The sequence below is a fragment of the Sceloporus occidentalis genome, unplaced genomic scaffold (assembly GCF_023333645.1).
Source record: "Sceloporus occidentalis isolate IW3139 unplaced genomic scaffold, rSceOcc1.0.p SCAF_2, whole genome shotgun sequence".
NCBI lineage: Eukaryota > Metazoa > Chordata > Lepidosauria > Squamata > Phrynosomatidae > Sceloporus > Sceloporus occidentalis.
In genome coordinates, this window is record NW_028316982.1 from 136247838 (window position 1) to 136269525 (window position 21688).

The following is a 21688-nucleotide window of genomic DNA, read 5'->3' on the forward strand; positions in this document are numbered from 1 at the left end:
GTGCTATGCCTAAACTCTTAGAGAAAGTACATACTTTCCAACCATCCTAATTTAGCAGGGATAGTCTTGATTAATCATATTTCATTACATATTTTATGCTGCTTTTAAAATGCTTCAGTTTCTCTCTCCTACACACACATTCCCTCTTTGTCTTCAGTTTACCTCACCTGCTGCAAACTAGGGGCTGAAACAGACAGCTCTTTTGTGCTTCCTTCCTTTACATTCTGCATGCTACCAAGCCACCCAGAAACCATCCGAAAGCTGCCTGGCTGTTTACACAGGTGTGACTTCATGACACTCCGCCGGCACAGCATTTACACATTGCACGGCACCAGAGCATCATGAAGCCAACTTCTAGCTGCAGCACTGCCTCAAAGCCAGGTTTTTGCTGGCTTTGCCACTCCTTTTTCAGGTGGCTTCAAGGTGGATTAGGGCCATGGCATGCGGTTGCCACAGCCTCAACCCACCTTTGGAAGAGGCATCTTCAAGCTGCACCTTCTGACCATCTATTTCAGCCCTGAGTTCAAAGTACAAAAGTAGTTTACACTCAGTTAAGTCAGGAGGGGAAAGGGATTAGGAGGTGTTGAATCATGTCCTTCTCAGTAAGCTTAAGCAAAAACAAACTGTGTCACCCTTTCCTACCTTATGTGTTCTTCTTCATTAATAACTATTGCCATCTTGACCATATTCTGATATTGCTTGTTCACACATGTCCCAATTTTCTTCTGTGGAATTTTGAAAGGTAGATGAGTAGAGGCATTATAAACTGTTACCTGTAAAGAAAAATTGCTACTGCTAAATGACAGGTGAGGAGAGGACGAGTCAAATGAAATACAGTGCGCTTTTTCTTTGTGTGGAGGATCCATTCCAGACCACCACCACCCCACATAAAGAAAAAATTTGTATGCTCAAGCCCCATTAGAAGTAATAGGGCTCGTCCCTGCGGCATATGCTGGAAGCAACATATGGCATGCCTGCATATAACACAGGCGCACTATAGGTTCCTCAGCAGAGGAACACTGTATTATATCTCTCCTTCTGCTTCTAGTGCAATTCAGATGCTTACAAATACCTCAGTCTGCTTTTCAGATACAGTATATGACTATAAATTGGCAATTCATGAAAACGCACATTCACTTTCACATGGTGTCTATTGCTTTAAGCAAAATATATATTTTAATTGAGCATTCAATACTTTATTTATTAAACTATTTATAAAAGTAAAGGTTTTCCCTTGACAAGATTGTCTAGTCATGTCCAACTGTAGTGTAGAGAACAGTGCTCATCTCCATTACTAAGCCAAAGAGCCAGTGTTGTCAAAGATGACTTTGTCATCATGTGGGCAGCATGGCTGCATGGAACACTGTTACCTTCCCATTGAAGTGGTACCTACATATCTACTTGCACTTTTACATGCTTTCAAACTGCTAGGTTGGCAGAAGCTGGGACTAGTGATGGGAGCTCATTCCGACCTGCAGTATTTGGACCTTGAACTGCTGAGCTGCCAATCTTGCCATTAGTCAGTGTCTTAACTGCTGAGCCACTGATCCTACCCCATACCTGAATATCTAAAGTAGAATGCAATAAAATAAATTTAAACAATTTAAAATGTTAAAAGAGCAAAAAAAAAAAAAGTATTTGCTATACTAAAATATATTTAACTATATAACAGTTTAAAAGAGTTAAAACTACGTAGGAGTAATGATCAGATAAAACCATGAGACCCCAAAAGTTGGGACCAAAATAAAAGCCAGTCAGCACCAATTGGACTTGTAAGAGGAGGGCTCATTCTCACCATCTTCATTGTCTCCTTTTGATTAAGTTCCAGCTTATTTATCTTCTTTCTACAGTGCTTTCCAGAACTAGAAACAACTACAGCTGAGATCCGACCAGTGCGGAATAAAACAGCACTATTTTGGGTGACCTTGGTTAAGTCACACTTTCTAGTCTCAGAGGATGGCAATGGCAAACTCCCTCTGAAAAAAACTCAAGATAGGTTGTCTTAAGGTCACCATAAATTGGAAATGACTTGAAGGCAAATAAGACAAACATATTTCTGGTGAACTTGAGATTTAGAAATAACTAAATAAGTGTTGGACAAAGTGAAAACTGGGAAAACTGTGGCCCCTGGTGTGAATCAGATATTAGTGATCAATGAACCAGGATTTACTGCCATTTCTTATCAATCATACATTCAGAGGCACTGTTGTGAACTATGGGGCTGTACAGATGGCACCTGCCCCTTTACTGGCCGGAATGGAGTCATGACAACCTCATGCCACAGCCCTGATCTGGCCTCTGAAGACCGCAAAAAGGAGCCACAAAAAGCGGCTCCATTTTGCCCCCCAAGAGGTGCCATAGCTGTGGTGGCCTGGTTTTATGACATCCCTTTGGTGCTGCATCATGTAGATGCAGCACTGGAGCTTTACCATGATGGTGCATGCCATGTAGACCAGTGTGTGCCAAAATGGTGCCCTGGGGGTGGGGCTAGGACGTCCAGCATGCAGACGCTGCGCCCTGTTTTTGTCCATAGGCTGGCACAAAGTGACGGTCTGTATAAGCTCGATGTGAAATTATGGATGGAAGCAGACCCTTTGTCCCTCCATAGGTGGAAAGAGGGGTAGGTACTTGTTTCATTGACAAATAAAATGAGTCATTGCACATTGATATTGAAAAGGGAGGAGTAAATTCTTGTAAGGCTGATATTATGTTTTTAGCCATTTCTTGGAAACAAATATTCACATGATACAGCTATTTAATACTAGAAGCCACAAAATGAAAAGATGATTGTACCTGTCACCAAAAGACTGGTGGAAGGAGATCAAAGGAATTCCCATTCAAATATGTCTTTACTATTTCTATGGAAGCCACATGAACAAACAAAAAATCTTATTTCAAAGATTCTTGTCCAACTATCAGGATACTGGAGGATATAGCCACAAAATGGGTGTGAAGAATTGCTGGAGCCCTTGTTTTGGCATGTGTGGTAAATCAGCTCACTTTCTGAAATAAATCATGTTTGTTTAAGACATTCCATGTGGATGGAAAAGCCTTTGTTTCCCCACTTTTTACTGATTGCTATTTCTGCTGTAGCCCAGCTTGGGTCTTATACTTGCACCACATAAAACATCTAAAATATCACCCACCAGAAAATTGCACAGCTGGGAACATATCATGTTTTATTTAAAATTCATTTGAAAATAACAAAGCCTTAAGGTCTGAAATGTCTATCCAAACCAGGGCCTTCAGATTCAGGCTCACTAATGTTGACTGTTGTTTCAAGCACCAGAACTGTCTTCATCTCTGGCTGAAGCTGTTTTCCAACTGAAGATCTGGGGTGGAAGGGGAAGAAAAAGCAAGGCATGGAGATAACGTCTGGGATGAAAATAACTCCTCTTTTTAAATTTTTCATACTCTACATCAACCGAAGAGAGTTCCTAGCTGCTTGGACTAAAGAGCAGTTTCAGAGGCACAGCATTCAGAGGCCATTCTCATTAGAAAACTAGTGCCTTCTGTCAACCCTGGATACTATTATTCTCCCCTACCACCCAATAATAAGCAATTGATACAGCTGGGGGGGGGGGGAGGAATTAAGACAAATCAAAAATAATTTTAAAATAGTTCACATTCTCTGCAAATATTTTCATTCCTTTTGTCAGATGAAGCTAACAAATTTAACTTGCAGCCTCTTCAAATATTTCTTTTTAATAAAATGTCTACAGTTTGGCAAACAAAAGCTAACTTCAGCAGTGAGTCAACTGTGTCAAAAACCCATTCAATGAACTGAGTTGTATGTATATCAGCTGGGCATCCTTTATACATGTGGCTGCTCCCAGCAGGAGTTAAGACACATCTACACACCGTTAAACTTAAAAGGAACTTCAAAAATTCCAATTTTTAGAGAGGTGAGGATGTTATAGCAGTCAAATTAATCTCAGACTCCTTTGTGCCAGAAGCCTGTTTTATTGAGGTAGAAAAACCAAATGACACTTCTTTTCCTCCAAGGTGGAGTAAAAGCTACAGTTACTGGGAGATAAATTATAGATTTACAAGTCTAAATCACTAAATTTCTGTCTTTTTTTTAAAGGACAGAACTCTACAATTGTTGTGTCAGCTCACCTCACTCTCCCTAATGGTGTCCTTAGTTATACATTGATAGGTAATATCACAACTACAGCCAAAATAAACCTATACAGAGAGACTGTTGAAGTTTGATATAAGATTGCCAAATCCTCTGCAAAAACACTGGGATAATCTCCACAATATCATTGGTCATTGCATTAAATCTTTAAACTGCAGGTTTAGATCCGCCTAAAGATAATTCCAAGCCAAGAAAGAAATAATTTCCTAATCCAGTATAAGGCACTAGCAGTTAAGTATCTGAAAAGTAAATATAAGACTATCGGTCAATGGGATTTCACCAATGAATTTTCCAGTCACAGCTTTTAAATGCTCTCAGTGTTTTATTCTGTCCAAGATATCTGTTGTTCATTATACATAATATTGATTATGTTCAGATTTGTAGCAGTTTCAGAGATGAACACCTTTGACACTACACATCTTTAGTGAAACAGTCAATTCTTCTGTACAATCTATAGACCAAAAAAAAATCAAATTCACAGAATCTCACCTTCTTCTTCCTGCTAATCACCAGGTGGGACAAGGTGGAAAATACTACTCATTTCACTAGTCCAAAATTAATTTTGAAGAGCTCCGTCAAATGTGGAGTCACATTCGTCTTGGAAACATTTGAAGCAAAATCACTTGCATATGCTTCTTTTTGTGATGTTGCTTGGATATTTTTAAAATTTCTTTGGTTATTTCAAAAGCTAGTTTTTCTTTGGCATGTGCCAGCTATACTTCCAGATTTTTCTCCTACTGTTGTATAGCGTTATGCCAAGCTAAAAATGGAGCTCCTAGATAAAAGCCTTGTTCATGGTGGTTTTTAGAATATTTTCAGACAATGCTAGCTTTTAACTTTAATATTTTAGTAAGGAGTTAAATCTTAATCTTCATAATGTTCCAAAGACAGAATTATTTGAGTATACACACTACTGTTTCAATACACAGAAAGAGATGTTACAGGGCAAAAAAGATTTTCATACTTCTGGGCAGCTGGTTTGCTGTCATTCAAAAATCTTGTTCTACATGGACAATCTGACTTCACATGAATATTTTACATGAACTTGTGACTGATAAGACAACCTGTTCTACCTGAATGGGGTCCCCATGCATGACATGATTCTTTACAACTGTTGCCTAATGGTAAATTTTTGCCATTTAACCCTAGAAGTATCCATTATAAAACCTCGCAATGTTTGACCATGCTGACCATTAGGTCATGAATAGCTCTGTGTCAGATCTGCTGCATACAGATAATGCTAAGACATACAGCCTTTGCCCATTGAAACATTGTCATCAGACATTTAATAGATGAATTGCAATATTCTCTTCATTTTTCTTGTTTTGATAACAGGAAACCTAACACTAGTAATATTGTAGGGCTTCACATATGCCAATATTCCTACATGAAGACCATCATCCTTCAGCAGAGTAGGCAGGCTCTAGAAGAGTGTAGAAAAGTTTCTTGTCACATTGGCCTCAAGAGTGAGAAAATTATAGGCAAAAGTGAAGTTTCCTGAACAATGAATCCTACATAAATCTCCTCTGCCATAGTTGTTCATGAAGTTGAAATTCTTCTTTTTATTCAGAAGCTTCATATTTAGCTGAATTTGAAATAAAACATTCCCACCTCCTCACCCGCAAGTGACTTGTCCTTCCACCCACTCCTGCAGCTGACAAAGTTGCAATTTTGATGCTGTCTTATCACCTTCAAGAGTCACATTAATTGTTAACACAAAGCAAACCCTGCATTTAATTATAGATTTAAGCATAGAAACCTTCAAAGGATGATTTTAAGGAAGTGTGTGCAATCCCTTGGAAGGTGTGCAATCCATGGCTTTGTCTGATTAAGCATGAAGAAGCTTCCTGACCCAAATAAGCCCCTGCTTTGATTTCAGAAGAGAAAGGTGTATAGAACTAAGTTATAGCCAGATGTACCTACCTTCCTGCTTCATGATCCTGTTTCAGTTGTGACACAGGTTCTCCACCTCCTCCCTCCCTGCAGCACTATATTGTGGAAAGTTAAACTATGAAGTATAGTAATTGTTTAAAAGAAGAGTTGTTAGCTGTGAAGAGTTTTGAGGTACCTGACCTTAAACTTCTGCTTGTTCTTTTCTGTTCTCATCACGGGAAATAATTTCTTCTACCAGTGAAGTGAAGTTTCTGGACTGAAATTCTTAAATTGTGGCATCAATGCATGTACATGCATGTGTATGTATGTGCTTGTGCTCACACACAAATGTACAGAGGTTAGGGCACATGTGAAGTAGATATCACTGTTGAAGTAATTTAATGTGTTCACCAGCTCCAAAGGTATCAATATGCCAAGACTGATGCTCCTGAAAGCCAAATCACAGATTGATATGTCTCAACATGCCTATATCATAATCAAGTACATGGATAAGCATTTTATTTTTTTAACATCAAAAGGGTTACATAGATCAGAAGGGTGACTCTTCTTTCCAAGTACTTTTTTTTTCAAAGCTGAAAAGTTTCAGCTTTTTATGTTGAAATGTGACTGATGATAAAGCCATAGAAAGATATGCTATAGATAAGGGAGATTTTTTTCCTCCTTGTTGCCCACCTCCCACTGTACCTGGGCTCTTGCCCCTTTATTCAGGAGTCCTTTCACACTGCTTAATTATAACACTATAATTCCACTTTAACTGCTATGGATGCATCCTATGGAATCTTGGGAAGTACTTGTACTCTCTGGCTGATAATTCTAAATATGCCTTTCTGAACCAGAAATCCCAGGATTTCATATGATAGAATCATAGTACTATAACCGTGCAGTGCAGAAGTTATGCAGGACTCAGGAAAACCATTCATTTAAGGACCTATGTTTTTGGTTGCTGGAGAGGTATTCTTCCCAAAATGTTAAGATCTCATTCAGAGAAGAAAAGGACTGGTAACTGAAAGATTATCTCCCCCCCCCCCCCCCGACTCTTTAAATACTCCTATATTTTAAAGTTTTGTTTTTGTTTTTTGTTTTACACACAAAAATGGCATGTTTTTGTCTCTCCTGCCAAGTTTCTGTGACCTTACTATTCAAAAGAGGGGAAAATGTAATATTATAATGCTTCACTTTGAATACTGTCTGTTGACACTGGGAAGATGTAGAGACATGTCCTTGTAAAATCCCTACAGGCTGATTTTTAAATAGCTTCATCAGTGTATGGAAACTTTTATTTTATATGAATTCATGTTGCTTCACTTTACTGTGTTACTTCTTATTTATTCCATTTTTATATAAATTAAATTGAAGTATACTCTAAGTGTATATGCAACTCTTGTACCTGTTTAGTTTATAACTTGGTTTAAAATTGTTAAGGTACATATGTTGTCCCTTCTGTCTGTGAACAGCTGCTGTAAAAACCATATAAAGGTTTATTTGCTCAAATGTGTTGGGATAATTTCTGCATGGAAGAGAAAATAAAACTTCTTTTACATACATGCTGAGATTTTGGATCTCCTTCACACCAGGTTTTTAATGGATTTGGGGGTATTTTTTTTTCTTTTACAATCTGAAAATCACAGAGGACTTTATTACGCAACACTATTCTACTGTGATAATTTTATTGAAAGGAAGTACAGAATACTGGTTTGTGAACAATTCATACACACATCCCTTTAATAGCATGACCGAGCTGTTGCTGTCCCATGCTCTTTCTCCCATCCTTGTCTTTAAATCCACCTTGCCCTATGCCCCATTCAACATATCTTTCGTGTGTGTATTTTGTATTTTAATGCAATCCTGGAATTATGCTATACAAAACAACAAAACCCAAAACAGAAAAAAAGAAAAACAGGTTGTTCTGGAATAGCAGAAGGAATGGGGGATTGAGCAGAGGAGGAGTCACTGGACTTTATCACACAGGAGGCAAGCATCCTCCTTCCATCATTAAATCACCATTAAATCATGTTAATAATGCAATTGGGGGGAAGATTATTACACTCCTGCACATTTATCCCATTGTTGTCTTATCTGTAAACAGTAATGCAGGCAGAAATTAAAAGAAATTCCCATTAATACCAAATGACACCTCCATTACTGTTTACAGATGAGACAAGAATGGGATAAGCATCTGGGAGTATGATCATCTTTCCCCCGATCATACTATTTAATGGTGACTTCACTACTGCTTCTAGAGCATCTCTGTGTATGGGAGTCATGCAAAATCTTGCTAACTGTGTTAGATCTGCACCTTTTGCAGATGGGAAACTGTTCATCACCCTTAGCATCCACATCAGACTAGTCTGTTGATTCAAAGGCCCCAATAGATGTGCTATATCACTGGCCTCTGTAATGGAAAAGAGAATGCTTTCTTTGGTGATTTTTGTCTCCAATTTTTGGATCCTTTCTAAGGCATCTGTAAGGGAGGCTGTCAAACTGGAATTTTCTGCCTTGAGGAGGCTAATTTGGTTTACCAAATCTCCAATTTCCATTTTTTTTTTTTGGGGGGGGGGGGGACTCACTTCAAAATCTTGGGAGGACTTCTGTGTCCTTTCTGGTGGGAAAAGAGGAACTCTGAGAAAAGCCACTGTTGACAGCTGTTCTGTTTTCCTCAGGATGAGTGACAAAGGAAGGACTCTCTTTCAAACTATGTTCTGGGGCTGGGTCAAAAGGCAATTTCCCTGCCCTAGAAAAGTCTAATTCTAACTCTTGCAAGGTTGTAAAGTTCTGGCTTTCCTTTCAACCTTTTAGGATGGCAATCTAAAGTCTCTCCACAACTTTGGTGGAAGGGGCATTGGGGATTTTAAGAAGGAAGCATCCAGCTTTAAAATCAGCTCTAATTTCTGGCTGGAGCAAACCAGTCCTCAAAGCCATTTGTCCTCTAAACTGTAGAGGATTAGCAGCACCAGATTGTCCTACACGTTTTAGGAGGGCAAAGGGGGCCAGAAGCAAAGGGTCAGTAACCCAGACACCTCTTTACTTTGGATCTCTCTTTCCTCCTAAAAGGCACAAAGTTTCAGCATCTTACTTGCAAGTAAAGCTGGTTGGTCCTATATCCTTTGTTCTCAATGCTGTAAAGCCTCCTGCAGGCAAGCTAACTGATACCTTAAAAGATACACCAGGAAAGAGCTATGGATTAAAATCCATTTAGCTAACTTGGGGGCAACCTTAAGAGGTTTTCCATAGGAAGCAAGGGTTAAAACCACTTGCTCCAAAAATCCTGCTATCCAATATTTTAGGAGGATTGGCTCAATGCTGTGCCTAACTTTTTCTAATTCCTTACATGTAAATTTCCCTCCTCTGCGGGGAAATCTCCACATGCACTTTCCTCGCATGTAAATATCCCTCCTCTGCGGGGAAATCTCTACACTTGTGGATTTAGTAAACTATATTTTCCAACTTTTTGACCAGGGGAGCTCCTCTGCGGCCCCCTTTTCGCATGCAGAGACTCCTGCTGTGCTGCAGACACAGACCAAGGGATGTCTCCAGCTAGGTCAGAGCGTTTGTCCCCCTGGTCCAAAGTTTCACCAGAATAATCTCAATGGGTCCACTTTGGTGAGACAAACTAGATTCCAAAGAGGCTGAAGGCTTCCTTCCTAAAAAGGGGCCTCTGGGATGGGGATTTGACAAGAAAGGGGGTGACCTTTCATAAAGGGCTTACAAATCACAAGCAAAGAGACATCTCCCTCTGCTGTACCTGCCTCTACCAGCACGGTGGTTTGGGGATGCAATTCTGATTTTAAACCTGAGAATGGGGAAGACGAGGACCTATCCTGTTTTTCCCAACCCAAGATAACAAAAATAAAAACAAGGCATCGGGAAAGCCTGCTCTGACTCCAGGCCCAAGGACAGCTAGCAATCTCCGCAGCCAGAGCCCAACTGCAGAACAACTAACCAAAGAGATGAAATGGGGGTTCAGCCAGCCCACAATAGCCCCAAGCCCTTGCGGCCACGCACACAGAAACAACACACACACACTTCTCTTTGCATCTGTTTGACCTATATTCCTTTTAGCCTTTACGTCTGAAATCAGAATACTCCAAGTGATCAGTTTGGAATACTCAGAATTCAGGGACTGCCCGCATTTCTCCACCAGCTGTAAAAGGAGACCTTGGTCTGGGGAATTTATCATTAGCTCAAACAGAGGAGCGGTCTCTATCCTATGTATACGAAGGTAGCCAAGGTAATAGGTCAACAGAGACAAGTTTTATGAAAACTGAATACTGTTTATTATTCATTCACACATAAGACAATCATACACTCACACAATCATCCAAGAACTCAGGAATATAGTAAGTTAACATTGGATAGATAACATGAGGCTTTCTAATGGGAATATTCACCTGTATTGGTGGTGCTCCAGGTCCAGATTGATGAAGACTCAGCAACACGGAGGGGAAGGAAGGGAGGGGGAGTGGACTGGAACTATATCAGAACTCAGACAGACTTGAAGCCTGTCTGGATTCTAACATGGAACATAGACAAAAGATTTGAGGGACCTTAAATAGGCAAAATCTTGCCTCAGGCGAAGAGTTGTTTCCACATTTCAAAGCAAAGCCAAATCTACATATTAAAGATTGCTTGATTTATAGAAGTCTTCAAGGTGAGAATGGTCATCCAAGGTGAGAATGGTTCTGGCCTGGCAAAGCATCCTGGCCATAAATCTGCCTCAAAGGTGTGAATGACCCTTTTCTGTTGGCAACTCCTATCTGGGCCTCTTTGATCTATGTTTCAATAGCCTATGTGACCTGTCCGTCTTGCAGTGATGGAGAACTCTACATCATGTATCCCATCAGGCATTCTGTATAGGGTCATCAGAAGAAAAGTCATCCACATTTAGGATTTTAAGGCACCAATGCTGGTCCGTGAGATAATTTCCACTGACACCACATGACTGCCCAATCCTGGGACTGTCACAGAAGTAACTTACCATGCCTGAGGAATAACACTATAGTAGCATGCCTGGCAGCTTATTGATGCATTTCCCCCATCAGTGGCAAGGTAAAGGCTAACTACGCTTGGAAAACAAGGCAGACCTGTGTGGTATGTCAGCCTGAGAGAGAGAAAGACAATGTCTGGCTTAAACTTACCCAGAGAATTTTATGACTCAGTGGAGATTTGATCCTAGGTCTTCCAAGTTCCAATATGGAACTGCAATCATTACACCTCAGGGATTTTTTTAAATCAAGTATTTTCTCTTTGATATCAAAACTTGACTAGTTCAGTTTGTTTACAGAACCACCCCTGGGCAAGACTGGACAAGGAGGAAAACACATACTTTATTTGGTCACTTTAATAATGGCTAAGATTAGAGTCTATGTCTCTAATCCTTTATCATTATACCTAAAGAGATTTTTTGAGGGGCAAAGCAGGGTGCTTCTCAGAAGCCAGCAGGGGTCTGGACAGCACTCTCTTCCTTCCCACTTGGTGACTTGGTGAAAGGCTTTTTCCGGCACACACAAACTGTGCTTTATAAATATGTTAAAAAGGGAGATGTTTTAACTCTGCCCTCTCCGTGCATCGCCATCTAGGCATAGAAGAGGACTTTTGAAAAAAGTCTTGAAAAAAAGATGACTTTTGAAAAAATGTTCCCCATGCAATTCAGAATTCTGGTTGTGACTTTCATGGAGAGCTTTCACAGACAGAGGAGGCTGTTCTCTTAAAAGTCATCCTTCTCACAAAGAAGACTGAAATGCATGGTGGGGGGGGGGAACAAAAAATGGTACCCTGCCCCACAGTAGACTATGCACTCAACATGTGTGTAGGACATGCAGTCAATATGTCTCCTTGATCTTTATGGGCCTTCTCTCCATAACCATTATCATCACCAAAGTCACAATGATGGATGTATTTTCAAGCAAAAACAAATCAATATTAATGTAATATTATTTTCCTAGATACATCGTTCCTATCAAGATTCATTGTTCCCATCAACATTTATTTTTTACTATTGTCATAAACCAACACCATTTTATCTACATTTCTAAATATTAATCAGCTTAGTGCCTGCATTTTATTAGCTTACTAAATTGTGAATGACATGTTAGCAAGCCAGCTCGTAGTTACTGTATTTTTCATTTAGCCATATAGAGGCAGTACAGTTTATTTCAGTCATTAGTTACAAATAGCTTCACATCATCTGAGTTGCATGATCCAAAGATATTCATATTTCATCCCTTTTTCAGGGAAGTGCTTTTCATCTATTGTCACTTTTTAACAAATTATAATTACACTGGTTCTCTGCTTCTAGGTCCATCCATCATTTTCTTCTATTACTCTTTTCTTTTCAATGTGCTTCAAAGAACTGGCTAGTAGCATCACTACTAAGTCACATTTGAAGTAAGGCTATCAAAACATATCAGTATATCTTTGGATAAAGTACAATTGCGAAGACTAGTATACTACAGCAATGAAATGGAAAATTTTCAGTTGGTTTTCAAGCTGTGCTGCCTGTCTTGTCTTCCCCACCCCCTTTGCAGGGTTTCCTTTGAAAAGCAGCTGGAAGCAGCCACTATTCCACAATATACAGACTTGAGTGGCTGAACAATTTATATTATACATAACTTCAAGGGACAATCTAGATAGAGTGTGAGATTTAGGGATACATTTCCTGAACTGTTAAAGGAACGCTAGGAAAGAGTAACTCTTTCCTGTCTTCCTTGGTTACAAAAAACAACAACAAAAAACACACTTCTATCCTGAAGTTACAATTTCGTTTGGGATGGAAGCTGCCACTGTTGTAAAGAGAAAGGGATAAACCCTTCATGCTTTCATGATCTCAGCCCTGATCAGCTCACCTCAGTTGCTACTTAAAACAAACCCCAAACACCTCGTCCGTCTATCTATCTATCTATCTATCTATCTATCTATCTATCTATCTATAGCATTTCTGTATCACCTTCCAATCCACAGGGGCTCATGGGGTGAGTGAGGGACAAATAAAAACCAATTTAAACAATACAGAGATAAAACCATTTTCAAATATATTAAAATACTCCTTAAAAACTTCTAGAAGGAATCTAAGATCAATCCTACAATCCAGTTTTGAAACAGTTAAGACAGCAATTTCAAACATTTAATGCCATGCGGAGCAGCACTTTTTTGGCTGCCCACCAAGATGGGGCCAGCTTAACTTTCTTGGGTAGAGAGTTCCATAGCTGACATGCTGCTATAGAGAAATCCCTGTTAAGACTACCAATTTGGCAGTCTAGCCATAGACAGAGATAATCAACCATTATTGAGCCAACCTATAGTCCCATAGAAGGGCATTATCCAACTGTTCTAGTGCAGTCAACTTCAACTACTACAAACTGAGTTCAAAATGGAAAAAAATAGTTTACATTCAGCATCAAGAATGTTCTCAAACAGCTGTACTAGATTCTAAACTATATACAGGTTAAATACAAAAGTTTCAGCTGGAAACCCCTAAATTAATACAAACTAGGGTTACAACTCCTCCTGATACAATCTGTTTCATGTGGAAAGTTGTTACGAAGATGCTTGCTGTTCCTCCATTTCAAAAGAACTTGGCCTCCTTGTCGTAGTGGTTGCAGTACAAGAGCATGGGAACTGAATTATACACTCAGCATTCTAGAAGTTGTAGTCTAAAAAAATAACTCTTCTAAATTCTGTTCAGTAGTGGTAGTAGTCCCAGCATCTTGTTTTGGACCAGCCTGATAAGGAGAGGGTTGACACTCATATGCTCAATGTTCTGGTAGACCAGATCAAATTGGCAGTCTAGCCAGAGATCAAGGTAATCAATCGTTTTTTTAGCTAACCTACAGTCCCAGAGGAGGGCATCATTCAGCTTTCTACTTCTAGTTTATTCATGGGGGGGTGGGGGGGAGGATGCAAATTTTCACTTACCTAGAAATGTTATTGGTATTATCTTGATTGAAAGCATTCTTTTAATCTTTTCTTCTTATCGAGAGCTAAGTGTACCCATGCAGACAGAATAATCCATACTTAAGAAAAGAAAATCCCCTGAATTCTGAATACTTTTTCAGGTATTACTACAAGCCATGGAAATACTTGAATATTCACATCTACCTGTTAGGAGTCCCAAGGCATAATAAACAATGCACACAGTAACCCACTGCAGGATGGAAGTCAGCAAACTAAGAAAAATAAAGGCATTATTTCATTCCAGATACACCTGGGGATTCAGGGAGAGAAATTTAATGGAAAATATATCATTAAACTTTTTCAGAATGTGTGTATGCAAGTGTCAACAAAAGAAAGAAGAGCTCAAATATTCTGCCATTTTTTTTACTTGTAACAGAGCCAAACTAATTCACTCCTCTACCCCAAATCCAGAACAAATCCAGCAATGGTAGATGGTGGCAAAAATTCTTCTCAAAGGGAATGACTAATCCCAGGTGGTCTACAGAAAGGCATGGCTCTGTTAAAGTTTGGATCTGGAGAGTCCTGGTTTAAGTCTATGCTGTGTGACAGTACTATGCTGTTGTTTGCATATTACTGGATATCGACAAGCTGTGAAGATATCAATAAGAAAAAGGCAAGCTCCAGGTTTTTGATCCAGTTTGATCTCAAACAGGCAGGCTTGTGAATGATAAGCAAATAAAACAGAAACTAATAAACTCTCTCTCTCATATATATATATATATATATATATAGTAAAAATCTCACACATGGTAATGGTATATATTTCTGTAGCTATTCTCAGTGAATGTGCTAATAGGCCATAGGAGCCTTTTAAAGACAAAACAACACTTGCCTCATATCAGTTTCTTTTTGTCAGGGGGGCTTATTTTCATGGAGAGTAAAAGCAGCAGCTTCATTAACTCAGATTTTACTGTATTTCAAAACATGCAAACATCTCCTCATTAGTCTAAAATCACTTTATCCATTTGAAGGCCATCCTAACTGGAGAAAAGAGCAACCAGAGCTGGTCAGTCAATATCCAAATGCAAACCCTGAATCAGTTTTATTTTTCCTGCTGTTGGGCTCAGTGTTTTCTGAATATTTCCAGGAGTTCCTTCCCAGTTCTCTTTCACATTTATTGCAGTTTGATACCACTTTAACTACCACGACTGATTCATATGGAATCCTGGGATATCTAGTCTGATGAGGCGCTAGAGCTCTCTGTGGCTGAAAATTCTAAATACCATTCCATAAACTTCAATTCCCATGAATCCATAGGATGGAACTATGGCAGTTACAGTGGAATCACATCTGTATAAATGTGTAATATGAAAGAGATTTTATTATGAACGTTTTCAAGTGCAAGATGTAGAGGGCACTGCTATTGCTGGGCTGGAAAATGGTATGCATTTGCTTAGTGAAAAAATGCTAATGTTCAGCATCTTCTTTACTTCAGTGTGCTTCTTTCAGACCCCTCTAGAAAATCAACAGGATATTATTAATTATACCCAGAATTTTCCATATACTATAGGACAGGCATAGACAAGGTGCAACCTGTGGGCCCCATGTGGACTCCCATCTTTAGAGGAAGGCACGTTGGCTTTTGTCTTCCATGGTCTATCTTTTTCTTCCCCATGGTGCACCAGTATGTTTTATGCCTATGAATTATTCATTTTATCTGTTTTCCCCCTTTGCATCTGTACAAAATCTCAGAATTCAAAGGAATTACAGCAAAAGACTTGCACTCAGCCAAAGGATAAGAGAAGGTCTTAAACCAAAGCACTAAATCATACCTGTGATTTCATCACGTGACTAGTGGAAAGAGAATAAAATGTCCAGAGTAAGAGAAATCATTCAAATTTTCTTGATTTGTGGAATTCCCCCATTACTTCTTCAAAATATGTCAAGGAAGGCCAGACTGGATCTGAGGTTGATATCCTTCTGACAGCAGGTAAAGATATTTTCCTCTGGGGACTGTCTCTTCTCCTCATTGCAGTTCACTACAGAGAGAGTAAACAAGATGATGAGCTTATTCTTCTGCCTCTCTCTCTTGTACTGGATATTTTCCTCCAGATAGACATTTGGCCTTTAAGATAACTTCAAAGTTGCTGAAATAAGTTTTAACTTATGGATGTTATATCTTAATTTTTATCAATGCACTTTAATTGATTTACTTTTCTATTTTGATTTACCTTGTATTTTACCTTTTTATTCTGGTTAGCAACCTTGAGCATAATTTGTAGTTGGTAAGTAGAATAGAAAATTCTACTTTCTCAAAAGCTTTAAAATTAATTCTCTCCAACTTTAAAAAAAATCACATAATTTTCATATTTTATGTGCAGTTTTGGTACATTCCTCCAAAATAAATGGCAATGGCATTCTTCACCATTGGCACTGGACAAACTGAAGAGGTATATGTACTCCAAGCATGGATAGAATGAAAGAGCACCTGCTTGCTAAATAATGTTAAAGTTGAGGAGCCTCTAAAAAAAAAAAAAGGTATGAACCCTAATCTAGTACAAGATGTAGGGTTAACATCCAGCTTCTCTATTGTTGGGGAAAAAAACACTTTATTCTCCACCATCATGAGAACTACATCCTTGACATCTTTAATGATCAGGCTCCATCATAAAGCTGACACTATCTATCAATAATGACTTCCCACTGAACCTAATTAGGCTGCATCTAAGACTTCCCACTGAACCTACTTAGGCTGCATCTGAAGGACACCTCAGGTCTGACGAAGCCTCGCGGGGTGGAGAAGGATTAAGCCTGTGGCCCCTGCTCCTCTCCAAGGGGCTTCGCCAGACCTGAGGTGTCCTCTGAAGGACACCTCAAATTTGATGAAGCCCAGTGGGTAAGAGGAGGAGGAGGCCAGCGTACACCCGCCCTATCCTCCTCAGTCCCTTCCTTCAGCCGAATGGGTTCGGCTGAAGGGAAGGGAAGCCAAAGGAAGGGGCTTGGGCACCCATCCCAGTCCCCTTCCTTTGGTCCCTCCCTTCGGCCGAATGGGCTCCAAGGGGCCCATTCGGCCAAAGGGAAGAAGGGAAGCCGAAGGAAGGGGCTTGGGCACCTGTCCCAGTGCCCTTCCTTTCGGCCCCTTCCTTCGGCCGAACAGGCTCCAAGGGGCCCGCTCAGCTGAAGGAAGAAGGGAAGGGGCTTGGGCACCTGTTCCAGTCCCCTTCCCTTCGGCTCCTTCCTTCGGCCGAACGCACTCTAACAGACCCGATCAGCCGAAAGGAAGAAGGAAAGGGGTTGGTCACCCATCCCAGTCCCCTTCCCTTTGGCCCCTTCTTTCAGCCGAACGGGTTCCAAGGGGCCTGTTCAACCGAAGGGAATAAGGGAAGCTGAAGGAAGGGGCTTGGGCACCCATCTCAGTCCCCTTCCCTTCGGCCGAACAGGCTCCAAGGGGCACATTCGGCCATAGGGAAGAAGGAAAGGGGCTTGGGTATGCACCCCCTTCTCTTTGATCCTTTCCTCTGCGCGAACGGGCTCCAAGGGGCCCGTTCGTGCCGAGGAAAGGAAAGCTGGGAGGGAAGCGGTCTGGGAAGAGGATCCAGATGCTCACACCTCTGGCTCCTTCTCCCGCGTGCCATTTTCTGCCTTCCCGCTGTCTCAGAGAGACAGCGGGAGGCCTGAAAATGGCAGGAAGGAGGCGGAACTCGCTGCTCGTGCCTGGCAAAATGGCATCATGTGCCACCCGTGGCACGCGTGCCATAGGTTCGCCATCACAGCTTTAGAAGGATCTTTCCACCGCAAGCATGTTGCCTATTGCATTTGCTGCTCCCCCGCTCTGAGAAATGTGTCCTGTGCTCTGGGGGCAGGTCTTGCCTGCTGCTCGAAGTGAATGATGCCAGCAAGTCAGTCACTAAAAATGTACTGTGTCATTTATTGCTGAGTCATGTTGAAGTCAAATCCCTAAAGTGACTTGAGTCTAACTTAAGTCTATCTCTTGACTCAAGTCAAATCATTGGTTGATTCTGATCAAAGCTTGCATTTAATCTCTTGTTATCTTCAGCTTTTCAGTTGAAAGCAATTTTTGACCAAGAGGCAAAACAAACTGGCAGAAAAAAAACAGCTTTCAGGTTTCTTGGTGGTGTGGCATAGAGATGACCCACACCCCCAAGATGCCCAGAAGCCAGCTCCAAGCTGGGCAGCTGCCCACATATGGTCCGGTTTCTGGGCGCTTTAGCAGTATGGCATTTATACACTGCACACCACCTTGGTGGGGTGGAAAAGCCAGCTTTTTGCTTGCGCAAAAAGGACTGGCTGTTTGCTGCTTCTTTTTCAATTGGCAAAAAGGCATATTGGAGCCACAGCAGGTGGTTGCTGTGGCCCCAATCTGGCTTTGTCAGGGGTGGCTTGAAATCACCCATCGGGGCAGTCTGTTTCGCTCCTATGTCATCCATGTGTTAAGACTGAAAAAAGGCCCTGAAGGGAGATGTTTGCAGTGGTTGTGTCACCTTTAGCTTAATGAAACAGAAGCATCCAGAAAGTCCAGGATTCTGTCTTGGATATCTCTAGTTAAAAAGATTTCATGTTGCCAGGGTGGAAAATATTCTGCCCTTACCCTACTGGGCTCTATAAACTGCAGGGAAACTATCTGATCTAGGAAAAGGAAAATATCTGATCCAGGAAAAGGCAGCTACAATACTAATAAATATGGGATATCCTTTTGGAGGTTTTGCTGGGTATTTGATTCTTAAACTGGTTTTTCTTGTTTTTAAACTATTTCCTCAACTCCTCACACTTGGGAAAGGAACAGAAAGGTCTTTGCTAGAAAAGAAAGCACAAGCAATGCTTTCTATTTGGCATTACGTCCTGCCTAATCAGCCATTCTTATTTGTCTAGAATAACAGGGTCTATTTGTTAAAACATTTATAATTGCATAGATGCTTCTTCAGTGCTATTAATGGCTACAGTTCCAATGAATTATAATAGAGTACATTTTTGACATTGATTTCAATGCAGTTCAGACTGTGGTCAACAAAACAGTGTGTCAGGTGTAGGAGAGAATAGACCATTATCCAAGAGATTCCATTCATTTCCAGGATTATGATTTTATAATACAGGACAACTCCAAAAAAAGTGCATCAGCAATGTGACAACCATTATTACAGCTTAAGTTGCATTCAATATGTAATTACCAGAAAAAAAGGGGGAGGTGTAGAATTGCAGAGGTCCAGTGATAGAGCACAGCAAACAATGAGATGTGTGATAAAACCCTACACTACAAAGTCAAAGCACTTCACCAGTTTTTTTCATTATGACAACCAGTATGCCCCAAAACTCCAGCACTAGGTCATTTAGCCTTCATTATCTAACACTGGAAGACTAAAAATATCCCTAGCGTTAGCTCTTTCCAGGAAACAATTACTTGCTATATTTTCACAACATATTTTTAAGCGACTATGAATTATTGCATGCCATCATGAGACTGAAGGACTCAGCATAAGCACAGTGGAAATAACTGAAACAGACTTATTACAGTTTTGCAAAGGAAGTACTCAGGCGAGTGAACAAACATTGGATTTATGAACACCGAAGCACATTCCTTAAAGTAATTAATGACAGATTTTAAATTAAATCAATCAACCATGAACAATTCCAGGGTTGTTTTTACCACAGTAAGCCCAATGTGTTAACACTGAAAGGGACAGAAAAGGGACAGAAGGAAAGAATACAAGCAATAGAGAAGAATACAATGGACCTCTTTGAGAGAGGGTTTGCATTTTGTTTTCAGCCCTCTCCTTGAAGATATAGTATTAACAGCAGAACTCCCCATCCTGGGCATCAGCAGGCAAGGAGGCCTAGTAATGTACATTAGAGTCACAATTGAGAAAGTCACATGGGAGCAATCAGTCTCTACATGATATTGTCATTTTACTTCTTTGTTTTCTTTAAAAGCTGGAAAGGAAGATGCAAAAGCTCTGCTTATCAATGAGTCATAGACTTCTATACTGATGAAGATGAAATGCTGGGTTGGTCCAAGATATTTTGCTCCTGAGGCCCAAAGATAAGATGGCGTGTCTGCCTCTATTTAAAGTAAAAAAGATGATCTGATTTGTAGGGTTTTTTGGGGGGAGGGGGTTGAACAGCAGTGGGACAGAATTCTGCACCACTCCTGAAGGCAATTGGCCAGCCACAGAACACACTGCATAGCAGCGCTGTTTACCGCACAGGGAGAACGCTGCCGCCACCGCTGAATGTTCCTATTGCATTCCAGATGTGTCCCAGAGGGGGGCAATTTTCTGGAATCCCTGAGAAGCATTCCTGAAAATTGCCCCCTGGAGAACACATCTGGAACATGATGGGAACATCCGGCGGTGGCAGCAGCATTCTCCCTGTGCGGTAAGATGTGTTCTTTGCCACCTCCCATCCCCATCGTGTCTTCTTTTATAATGCAACAGCTGTGTGATAAAGTTGAGTACTGCCATGTGATGAAGACCAGAAGTTTCCAGAGGAATAGCGAGGGGGGGGTCTGCCACTACCACCTTTTCATCTGATGCTTCTGGTGGTAGTTTTCTCACTGCCTAACGATATGACAGCCCCTGGTAAATGTTACACTTCTGAGGGGATGGTTTTGCTCTGGGAGCAGCCAACAGGTATCACAAGAATATGTCTTCACTATTGTGGAAAAGGAAAGAAGGTGCTGCCATCCTTAGCAACTGTTGTTGTTTCAAGGCTGGATGATGGCTCTCAGAAGGAGGCCTGCCCTTGATGGCAAGGTGGCAAATCCATGCATATTTCCTTTTGGAGAGCTGCTGGCTCTCTTCTGCTCTTTCCAGGAAAGCTTCTTTTTCCCCTTTTTTCCCCTCATTGTGAACTGAGAAACTGTTTACCTTCATCCAACCAACTATTCTACATTTTCCCCTTATTGGCATAGTTGATTCTTATTGGACTTCAGCATTTGTTGCCCCACATACTTTCATTTCTGTCTTCACAGTCAGAACAGTTGTACAATGCAACTCTGGTAGCTACAGTGGTGCATCTTTCTACCATTACATTTTGTGTCCCAACTGTGACCATTCAGCAATCATTACAGTCTGGTAAACTGTATCAGTGCTGGGATGTTTAGTCTACTGTTACACATTTTACACAGGACTACCTGTAAAGGCCACCCCAAAACTTCAACTGGAAGAACCTGCTGCTAACTAGTTAGCAAGGTAGCTGCTAACTAGTACATGGTATTGTGATCACATCACTCCAGTAAGGAGCGATGTGAATGTGTTGTCAACAGTTTTCCTGTCTCAGTTCAAGATTCTGGTTTTAACTTTGCAGCTCTAAGAAAACCTACAAGCCATCTGTCTTAGGGATTGGCCATACATGGAATGAAGTTGTTTGGTTTTAAGATCAGCAGGAGAGGTTGCTTTGAGCACTGTGCTTCTTAAGCACAGAGAAGGCTCTTTGTCTGTGTTGCTCCCAAATTCTAGAAGGCCCTCCATCTGGAACTGCCATTGTTCCACATTCCCTCTCCTTTTAGAATGCATTCAAAGCATGCTGTTTAACTTGACTTTTAATGTTATTCATGTAATTTTAAACATTTTATTACATTGTTTTGTGTGTGTTTTTAATGAACACCAAAAGGGAAAATGAAGGACAGAAGCAGCACCTTTGAGAATAATTCATTTACTTTAGCCGGAGCTTTCATGGATATCTATCTACTACTTCCGATGCACTGACAGAGCTAGAAGTATAGCCACAGATATACATTTTTATTATGTT